At 48.0% G+C, this 10,653-nt stretch overlaps 1 pseudogene; it reads left to right on the forward strand.

Moving 5' to 3' along the window:
* The first annotated feature begins 6,137 nt into the window (after window positions 1–6,137).
* On the forward strand, window positions 6,138–9,004 carry LOC119921338 (annotated as a pseudogene).
* The last annotated feature ends 1,649 nt before the right edge of the window (window positions 9,005–10,653 follow it).

Here is a 10,653-nt window from a genome sequence, read left to right on the forward strand (position 1 = left end):
GCGGCTGCAAGGGCACCTGGGGCAACGACTGCAACAATTTGTGTCTAGGCAGGGTGTATTCAATCGTTCCTAGAAAGTCCACAAGTGCAATTTGCAGGACAAGGCTTTGTGATAGCCAGGTGTCAAGGTCGGCACAAGTAACCGGTATGTGGATAAAAGAGGGATCATCCCCCGTTAATTGTTGACATCTGATGCGCCCGTGAGAAATCAGACGGGCCATCATCTCAATAGGGGTTGTCACAGCTTTGGAGAAGGAATGAGGGAGGAAAAGCCACTCCAAGGTCCGCAATGTCACAGTAGGAGAGACGGCTCCTTCTGTCCAATGTCCCTGCACCGCATATGGCTGGAAGGTGTGGTAAATCACCAATAAACGAATTGGGAGGGAGTTCGAGCGTCGGTGACCATAAGTAGTCTGTATTCTTGTGGCAACGCGCTGTAACGCGGTAGATGCTGCCGAGGTGAGAGTACGTGAAGAGGTCAAGTCAGGATCACCTCGCAGCAGGTGAAAAAGCAGAGATAATTTCTCTGTCGTTATGCCCAAAGTCGGCCGAAGCCAGTTAATGGTACTCAAGAGTTTCTGTAAATCGTTCAAGGTATTTATGGTATTAGCGATTTGCAGGGTCTGTGGTTGGATTTCAGATTCATACAGGCTCCATCCCAAGTATTTCCAGGGTGCAACAGTCTGAACCTTTTCCTCTGCTATCTGCAGCCCTTGGTGCTGTAGTTGTCGGGTGGCATCCTGACACACCAGTGAGAGGGCTCGCGAATCTTGTGTTGCAATAAGAATATCATCCATATAATGATAAATAATAGCATGCTGGTGGACAGCCCGTACCTGATCCAGCGCCAAGCCTACCACCATCTTACAAATAGTAGGGCTATTCATCATGCCTTGTGGTAATACTACCCAATGATATCTATCCAACGGTCCTTGATTATTGATTGTGGGCACCAAGAAGGCGAAATGCGAACAGTCATCCGGATGAAGTGGGATCATGAAAAAACAGTCCTTTAAGTCAATCACCCTTAAATGCCAGGATTCAGGAAGCATGGACGGGGTAGGCGTGCCTGGCTGCAAGGGCCCCATTTGTGTCATTACTGCGTTAATCGCCTTCAAATCTTGCAGTAGTCGCCACTTTCCCGATTTTTTGGGTATAACAAAAATGAGGGTGTTCCAGGGACTGGTAGAAGGAACTATATGCCCCGGGGCCAGTTGTTCCTGTACAAGCTCTCTTGCCTTAACCAACCTCTCGCCCTTCAAGGGCCACTGATCTACCCAAACAGGCCTGTCAGTCTTCCAGGTCAGTTTAAGGCGAGGTTGAACTGCAGTGGCCCCCGCTATAAATTTGTCGTAAGTGTCACGTTCCATTGCGCTAATAAGTCACATCCCCACAAGGTGCAAGGCACTACCAGGACATAAGTTTGTAATATGCCCTGTTTGCCCTCTGGCCCTTTAACCAGCAAGGAATGAGCGCTCTGCCATGGCACTTGCATCCCACCGACCCCCGCCACAGCAGACACTGAGCGAGCTAGGGGCCAATCTGGAGGCCACTGGGACTGCTGAATGATAGTAACATCGGCGCCCGTATCAACCAGGCCAGTGAAAGGGCGATTATTGACCAAACAGGTCAGCAAGGGCTGTCCTGGGGAGAACTTGTGCATCCAAAATACCCGTGGCGGACCGGTACTGCCAAAACTTCCAGCCCATGTCTGAACACTACCGCCCGTTCCCCTACTTGGGAGCAAAACAAGTCGCGCAATGCATTTACCCGGGGGAACCGTACAAGGCGGTGTCGGTGTCCAGACCATAATCCTGATTTCCCCCGTATAATCAGGGTCAATAACCCCGGGTAAGACAAACAGCCCACTTCTACTAGTTGAAGATCGACCTATCAAAAGGGCCATGGTGTTCGGAGGCCTGGGCCCAAATACACCCGTCGGCAGCAAATGTACACTAGTATTGGAAATCACGGTTGCTCTGGCAGTGGCCAGGTCCAACCCAGCGATCCCTGCGGTGGCTGGGTGGAGGTCAGAGACATGTCGCGGAGACCCTCCGACTGCGGAGCTCCCGCCTGACCCACGAAATTTCTCGTAGCCCTGTGTGCTGTCCTCGGGGCGCCGGGCTTCACGCCCCTCCGGCCATTTCCCGGCTGCCACACTGGGTTCCCCTGCACATCAAATTTGGATTTGCACTGACTACCCCAGTGGAACCCTTTGTGACATCTGGGACATGGCTGTAAGGACATAACAACCCGCCTTACCTGCCGGGTTCTAAACCTCTTAGGACAGTCAAGCCTTATATGCCCTTCCTGTCCACATAAAAAACACTTGACTGCTGCCCAGCCCACTGTAAGTTGTTGCGCCAGGGCAGAAGCTAACATTTCAGCCTTAAACTACTCAGAGCCAACATTCTGGCACGCCTTAATTAGGTCTGATATCGTCTTTGCCTTGTTCCGCAGGGGATTCAAGACCTTCCTGCAATCAACATTGGCATTTTCAATTGCCAATTAAAATAATGATAACCGCTGAGCCTCCTCCGAATCAATCTGACGCTGTATAGCAGTTTGGAGCCTATCCAGAAAAGTAACATAAGGCTCCTGAGCACCCTGACGAATGGCAGCAAAAGATGTTTCCCACCGACCCGCATCAGGGACTTGTTTCAGTGCTTTCATGGTTAAGGAGGCAGCCTGGGTAAAGGCCACCCGGTTTAATTGAACCTGTGCTTGGGGAGTGGCAAACTGCCCTTGCCCTACTAACTCATCCACCCCAAGATTAATGTTGTTAGCAAGATTATCCATAACTTGCAGGGCAACAGCTTCCCGATACTCAGAGTCCCACACAGAGTACTGTGTCGGGCTGAGCAATAAACGCAGGAAAGTGCACCAGGCATGGGGTGTCATCATATACGATTCAGAGACAGCCACTATTAGATTCATTGTATAGGACGACTGTAACCCATAATCCCGAACACTTTTCCGCAACTCCTTAATCAACTCATAAGGGAGAGAGTCATACTGAGCCAGCCGCCTGGGAAGATACACCACCGGCATCGCTTGCAGTAGCTGCACATCCCTTCGGCGCAATGCCTCCTGCCGGCAGCCCGAAAGGACCCCGGTATAGGCAGGCTGCGCCGTAGCAGGCACAGCATATACATACGGGGGCGCAGCAGACAAAGGGGGAGCAAGGGGGGGAGGGTGAACGATTGACGAACGGGATACCACCTGCAGGCACTGGGTCTGCAAAAGGTTCTTTGCTGTGTGTGCGGCAGCAGCCGTCGTTGTAAGAGGGACCAAAGGCGTGTATAGATCAGATCCCTCCCTCGGGTCTGCAGTCCCAGAGTCAGAACGATCGCCAGAGTCATTATGATCCTGGTCCCGATACAAGTCCTCGGGATCTGGAACAGTAGCATACACCGGCTCCAATTCTTTTGTTGGAGGCAAAACTTCAAAGGACAGGGGGTCCACCTGATCACTCCCTGCCCCGAAGTCGCACTCCGCCGGCGCCTCCTGCAACACCCGTTCAACGGGATGCAGCGCCCGCAGCGCCATAAAAACAGTTTTCCATGTAATCAGTACCCCTTTGGGTAGGGGCTGGGACAAACTTCACTAGTCTGTAGCTCCTGGCCCACCTTTTGCCATAAGGTAAGATCATAAGAACCACCTTCTGGGAACCATGTACAATGATCCCGAATCCATACTAATAACTGGACCAACTGCACAGGTGGCACCTTGAACCCCTGCTCCTTCAAAATACGCTGTAATATTTCGAGTTGCAATTTTTGCTCTCTCGTGGCTGATTGCCCCATGCTGTCAATTCTTCCACGGCTGCTCACCTCTCCATCCTGTGGATGGTGATGTCCTAACGTCTCCGGCCGGAGTTTTTACTAACTCATATCCTCCGTCCAGCCGCGGGTACACCACCGGATCATAAATTCAGATTTATATTTCCGATTCGGGTGCCATTTGTGGTGTATGAAGGCACGGACTCCGGCTAGGGTAAGCACGAAATCGTTTATTGGGTTAAGCAGCAAGACTTTTATATCTTTCAGTCACATTCTGTATTTTTCCATGTTCCTGTGTTTATAACTAACACAGCAATTCTGTAACCTTCAAAGCCAGTAACAAGCAACACCCGTCTATTCAAGGCCATAGGGCCGATAACAAGTAACTCTTGCCTGTACAAGGCTGTGATAACAGAGACCAGTCTTTTGGCCACAGCTCTCCTCTCAGTTCCTTGTCTACTTGGCCCTGCTGTTCCCCACAGATAGGAGCATCCATACCACCCTGGGTTCAGCCCATTGGCTGGACTGATGGACCCCTTTTTCCCAGAGGATGGTATCCATGAGCGGGTGGACTGCAACTGCAGCCCACGTAATCGGGTTCCCTTTGGCTGACACATCAATGTACCATGTCCCAGGTGGCAGTTCCCCCTCCCCCTTCTCCACAGGCCAGTTCTCGCAAATTGGTACTGAGGGAATCGAGGGAGGGGGTCCTGGGTTCTAAAGTGTCACCACCCCCAATATACACTCGGGCACTGCCATGATGAGTGCCTGATAGGTGGTGGGGGCCATCTGTCCCACACCCAATCATAGGGTGGTTCTCACGGAGGAGGTGCTGTGTTCCCCAAACCCTTCTATCCACACCCGGGGGCCCATGAATTTCCTGGGGTCCCCATGTATACGGGTGACTTACACACTGGTGTCCACCAAGGCAAAGGTGAACTGAATATTCTGGGGACCCCAGCAAACGGTCCGGGTAATGTATGGCCTCTGATCTCCTCTGATTGACCTGACCCAAAGGGAGAGGCCTTGGCTACTTCCCTACGTCTGGTCTCTCCATTCGTTCAGGTCCGGGTACAGCAGTGCAGAAGGCACCACCTGGGGCTGAGTGAACGGGCCTCCTTTTTCGCGCCCATTGACACTTTCAGTGTTTCCGCTGTGGGTATATCTTCCTCTGTGGTATACCTCTGATCCTTAGGTAGTTTTCTCCACAGAGCCAACAGCACGTTTTTTGGCGGTTTATCTATCTTTTCTCATTTGGTACTGACCCCTATTAAATCTCTCCACGTTTGGGATCAGGGTACCCTCTGTTTTGCTTCTTCCAGAGTGATGGGTTTTGTTGGAGCCACCCCTCGAATCCTGCTAGGCTTTGGAATCAGGCCCTCCAGATCCGCCAAAGCCAGTATAAGATCTATGACAGGCTTGCCCATCTTCTCCGCAACCAGGGATAGCAACACTCCCTCTATGTTAGGGGACGCCAACTTGAGAAGCTTACTGCACATCCCGGAATTCAGAATTGCTGCATTGGGGCTATAATCTCCTGCAGCATATATTTGCTCTTTCATTCCCAACCTTCTCAATGATGTGCATGCCCCTTCTATATCCACCCAATATTCTGGTTCAGTGGGTAGCTTGTCTGGGATGGTCCAGGTGTCTTTTACAGTGGCCACTGCCCAATCCTTTAGAGCGTGGTTACCCATGTTGACCAGACCCACCTTCAACCACTACCTGACTTGGAGGGTAGCTGCAACTACAGTTAATTTAATCCCATCACCCTCCTGGTCCCAGCATTGGACCATCCATGGCAGCAGCGTTTCTCGAGGCTGCAGATGGTATTGCTTGTGGACCCCATCAATTCTGCTGGGTTATAATCCCTTACAGCGATGTGGTCCCTGGGTTCGGGGTTCCCTATCCCTTCGGGGCTGAGGGTACTTTTAGTTGAGTTTAGTTTAGTTCCCTCGATGTCTTCGTCTATTATGTTTATCATTTCATCATCACCTCATTCTTGTCTGGGTGCCAGGCTTCCGGGTCCAAGTTGGTGCCCATTATAAGTGTCCATACCCTGGGGTGGCACATCGGTTTCCCCTTCAGTTTTGCTAGTCTGCACCCCAAGATGACCCCCTTCTCGACTGTTTCTTCGGCGGTCTTATTTGTCATTTGTAGGGGTCCTGCATAAGGCTCTTTCTGCTCCTGGTTCTCATGAGCCGCCTTTCCAGCTTCTCGGGCCTTACTTTCACTTTCCAGCCACATACTCATTTCATTTTGGCGTGCCACCAGCAGCAGCCATCGTAGGTTCGCAATGGCTCTCCTCTCTGATTTTGACATCTTATGGATGTGCAGGGCTCATAGAGTGTCCTCTATGCCCTTCGTGGTCTCCACTAGAGCACCCCATTCCCTGGGAGGGCCAGCCATATCAATCACTTCAGCTATACCCGATCACATCTCCGAGTTCCGCTCTGAGTTCTGCTCTGATTTTGACATCTTACATATTTCCAGGGCTCATAGAGCGTCCTCTATGCCCTCTGGGGTCTCCACTAGAGCACCCAATTCCCGGGGATTGGGGAGGGGGGCGCTGCCACATCAAGCACTTCAGCTAAACCTGTCCCAAGTTCCACCCTGGGATCTGACATACCAGGCATCCCGCCTCCTTTTTCCCATGCCTGGGGTTTGGGGCATTGACATATAATCCTGCCGACTATGCCAATTGTGGGGAGATGCCCCCAAGTCAGCTGGGGTCGCCGACCAGAGGGAGGCTCCGTGTTCTTTAGATTGGGCAATGATGAGCCAAAGACCAGACACCGAGCCAGAGTGATCAGTTCTGCCTCTTTATTGGGTGTACTCACATAGCTCTAGCACAGCAAGCAAGCTAAGGAGGGGTTCTGAGTACTAATCAGCAGGGCAGGCTCTGCAAGGCTCAGTCTAAATGCCTACAACTAAAAATAGCAGCAATGCCTCATATACGAAGGCCCCTTGAACCGGTTAGCCCTCCCCATATTCCCAGGTTGTCTATCTGATTGGGATAGTTTCTGTTTCACAACCTTGTAGTATAGCAGTTCTGTGTCTGTGCTGTGGGTTGCTCAGGCAGAGGGAGGGGGAGACTTCACAGACAGGGAACTCTTCCCACAGAGCTCAATTCACTCATTCATTCATTCATTCAATCGTATTTATTGAGTGCTTACTGTGTGTAGAGCACTGTACTAAGCGCTTGGGAAGAATAAATGGATATTATCAATCAATCAGTCATGTTTATTGAGTGCTTACTGTGTACTAAGGCTTGGAAGAGTATGGATTGACTGGTCAGTTGGCTACATTCAGGTGGGTAAAAAATATTTTAGGGAGGATTACTGTACATTGTTCCTAATGATGTCAATAAGTCACATTGCATATCATCACTGGCTGTCGTGTGATCAGTGGGACCGTCTCTATATGTTGCCAACTTGTACTTCCCAAGCGCTTAGTACAGTGCTCTGCACACAGTAAGCACTCAATAAATACGATTGATTGATTGATCCTAGAGAAGGGGGAAGTTATTCCTCTCACTAGGGTGGTCAAACATCTGAAGCCAAACCTGATCATATAGAATACCTGCCAGAAGCAATCCTTGTCAACAGAAACTATCTATGTGCCTGTGTTCCTAGAGGAAGAGCAAGAGTCCTGGCCTAGTGGTCTGAGGAGGCAGACTTAAGTTGTCACTTCCCCTTGCTGGGGCTTCTGGTCTCTGAATAGAGGTGTGGGTTCAAATCCCATTTCTGACATTTCTCCCTCTCCTGGATGTAAGCTCACTGTGGATGTTTCAGTTTCATTGTCATATTGTATTCTCCCAAGCGCTCCAAGTGCTCTTCCAAGCATGCAGTAAGTGCTCAATAAATATGATGGATTGATTGATTGATTTAGACATGAATAGCAAAGCCTTTTCTATGCTTATGGATACAGAATCCCATGTTATCTATGACTGTGTAGAATAAAACTCTCCATCTAGTGGCAAATCTGATTCTGTCCTTTTGGTCTAGGACTATCCATCATCCATTTTTCAGCTTTGTGCAAAATTTCCCATCCTGGTGATTTGCAAATCATCCTGGTGATTTGTTCAGTGAATGTAGCAAATGCCAAATGGAGATCCCAGAAAAGATGGGAATGCTGATTTCTGATCTCTCATAGATGGCTGTGAATGAAAGTTGAAGAGGATGTTAAGTCATTGCAGAAGCCAGATTTCAGAATAAGTTAAACTCATGCTGAAGAGCATTAACATGCCATTTGCCTTCCTGTTTTCATGCTTGAAATGATGAGGGGAACCACAGTGCTGTGACTGACTTCATTCTCCTGATTTTTTCCAACTTTCCCAAACAGCAGTTTCTTCTGTTCGTGGTGTTTCTAATCATTTACTTAATTATCTTGGTAGGAAACATGGTCATTGTCTTCATCATCACCCTGGAACAGAATTTTCACATGCCTATGTACTTATTCCTGAGGAACTTGTCCATCTCAGAAACTTGTTTCAGTGGAACGATCATCCCCAAAATGCTTGTGATTCTTTCAGTGGATCACAAAACCATTTCGTTTGCTGGCTGTGTGGTGCAAATGTATTTCATTCTATTCCTAGGGGTTACGGAATGCTTTCTCCTATGCAAAATGGCCTATGATTGCTATGTGGCCATCTCTAATCCCCTGCATAATGAGTAAAGCAGTTGTCACCAAGCTCACAGTGGGTTCTGTAATTTCCAGGTCAGTTATTGTCATGATTCAAACCTCTTGGATATTTAGCTTTCCGTTTTATGGCCACAGTAAAATGAACCACCTCTCTGTGAAACTCCCCTGTTACTGGAGCTCGTGTGTGGAGACACCTTCCTCTTAGAAATTTATGCCTGTATAGGCACCATTTCAGTGGTTATGCTTCCTTTCCTGATGATACGTCTGTCCTACACTCGCATCCTCTACACTATTCTGAAAATGTCTTCAACAGCCAGAAGACAAAAAGCCTTCTCCACCTGTGCTTCTCATCTGACTTCTGTGACCCTATTCTACGGCCTAGCTAATCTCACCTACTTGCAACCAAAGGTCTGTTACAAAGGCGAGTTACAAAGGCCAGAGAGCAAGGAATTGCTCTCTCTGGCATATGTTCTGCTCACACCTCTGCTAAGCCCTCTCATCTACAATTTGAGAAACAGTGAGATGAAAGGTGCACTGAAGAAAATATTGAGAAGAAAATTGTGTTCCCCCAAATTGTAGACATTTTCATGGTTTGCCATAGAAAATGCCTTTTTGCAGAATGTGTGTGGGGGGGGTCTACTGTGAGGTAGAGATGGAGAGTTCAGTTGGCATTGCTTAGCCTTAAATGTGAATGGGTAAACACATACGATTAATTCCACATTGTAAATTCAAACTTACAACAAAGTTCTATGAGAATATTTTTTGGTAATATTGCTAGGTTTATTTTTACATTTCAATAGATGGAGGTGAAAAAGATTGTTTAACCTTCCTGAATGAGGAATCATGATCAGGGAGTTGGAGCAGGAGGGAAAGGGTAATGAACTTGAGTTAGCGATTAAAGCTGTCTGAAGCATTTTCTTTCTTGGCATTCAGCAGACCCTCTTTGAAGTTTCTGTTAATCATAAGGCCATAATTAGTAGCCATATTTGGTTTTAAGATCTAAGTACTACTCTCATCACTGATTTTCCATCCATCTCTCCCACCTCATCCAATCCTTCCCTGACTTCCCCTTACAGCTCAAATCCCGGATTCAAATCCCGGCTCCGCAAGTTGTCAGCTGTGTGACCTTGGGCAAGTCACTTCACTTCTCTGGGCCTCAGTTCCCTCATCGGTAAAATGGGGATTAAGACTGTGAGCCCCACATGGGACAACCTGATCACCTTGTATCCTCCCCAGCGCTTAGAACAGTGCTTTACACATAGTAAGCGGTTAACAAATGCCATCATCATCATCATCATCTCAAGGCAGAAATCCAGGCTTCAGGGTAGGATTCGGGTTGCAGTTTGGCCTAAGGAATTCACCCTGTCAATCCTGCTATTCTTATAATGCAGTAGGATTTTTAAAGCTGGCAGATTTTAAAATGGGAGGTACTTTCAGCATCCAGGTCTGCAGCCCTGGGGTTATCTCCTGGGGTGCTCTGGGGGAACACACTTATTCCTCCAGGTCTTGGATTGGATCTGAGTCCCCAGATCATCTGTGTGTACCAGCACCCACAAATCCCCCCTCTCTCTTTCTGCCATTACTTCACCTCTGATCCCCTGCCTCTCTTCCCCTCTAGAGACCAGGTTCTTGGCGAGATGGACACCTATACCATGAGAGTCCTCATATTTATAAAGGATTTTATTTGTCTGGCTCCCTGTTTAAAGATGAATCTTCTCCACCAGGGCTTGTGTAAGGGGCATTAAAGCACCCTCTACCACCTGGCAGCTCTGTCTCCAATAACCGTAGTTGAAAATGGAACCAAAATCGCGTTTGGTCAAAGCATGGAAGAATTGCACAGTTTTAATTCTCTTGGCTTTGGAGGCACAAATTGGGCTCATGGCTAATTATTTAAAAGAAATCAATGCTTCCATGTTTGCATATATGAACCTATACACAGACAAATATCTATGTGTATATATGTATGTATCTTATGATATACCATAGTCCTATTTCGAGCTCTTCAGCACACAAAAAAGTGCACATATATATGCATACACAGTGTATGTGGAAAATATAAATATATAGATATATTTGCTTGTATGTAAGTACATACATGTGAACATGTGTATATATGAACATCATAAGTGCACATGTTCTTGGGCACATGAACACGCATATGTGCATATGCACATAGATGCATGCAAACATACATGTATAGGATAATAAGCCATGTTTTCTTCTTCAGC

The sequence above is a fragment of the Tachyglossus aculeatus genome, assembly GCF_015852505.1.
Source record: "Tachyglossus aculeatus isolate mTacAcu1 chromosome 12 unlocalized genomic scaffold, mTacAcu1.pri SUPER_6_unloc_2, whole genome shotgun sequence".
NCBI classification, from domain to species: Eukaryota; Metazoa; Chordata; class Mammalia; order Monotremata; family Tachyglossidae; genus Tachyglossus; species Tachyglossus aculeatus.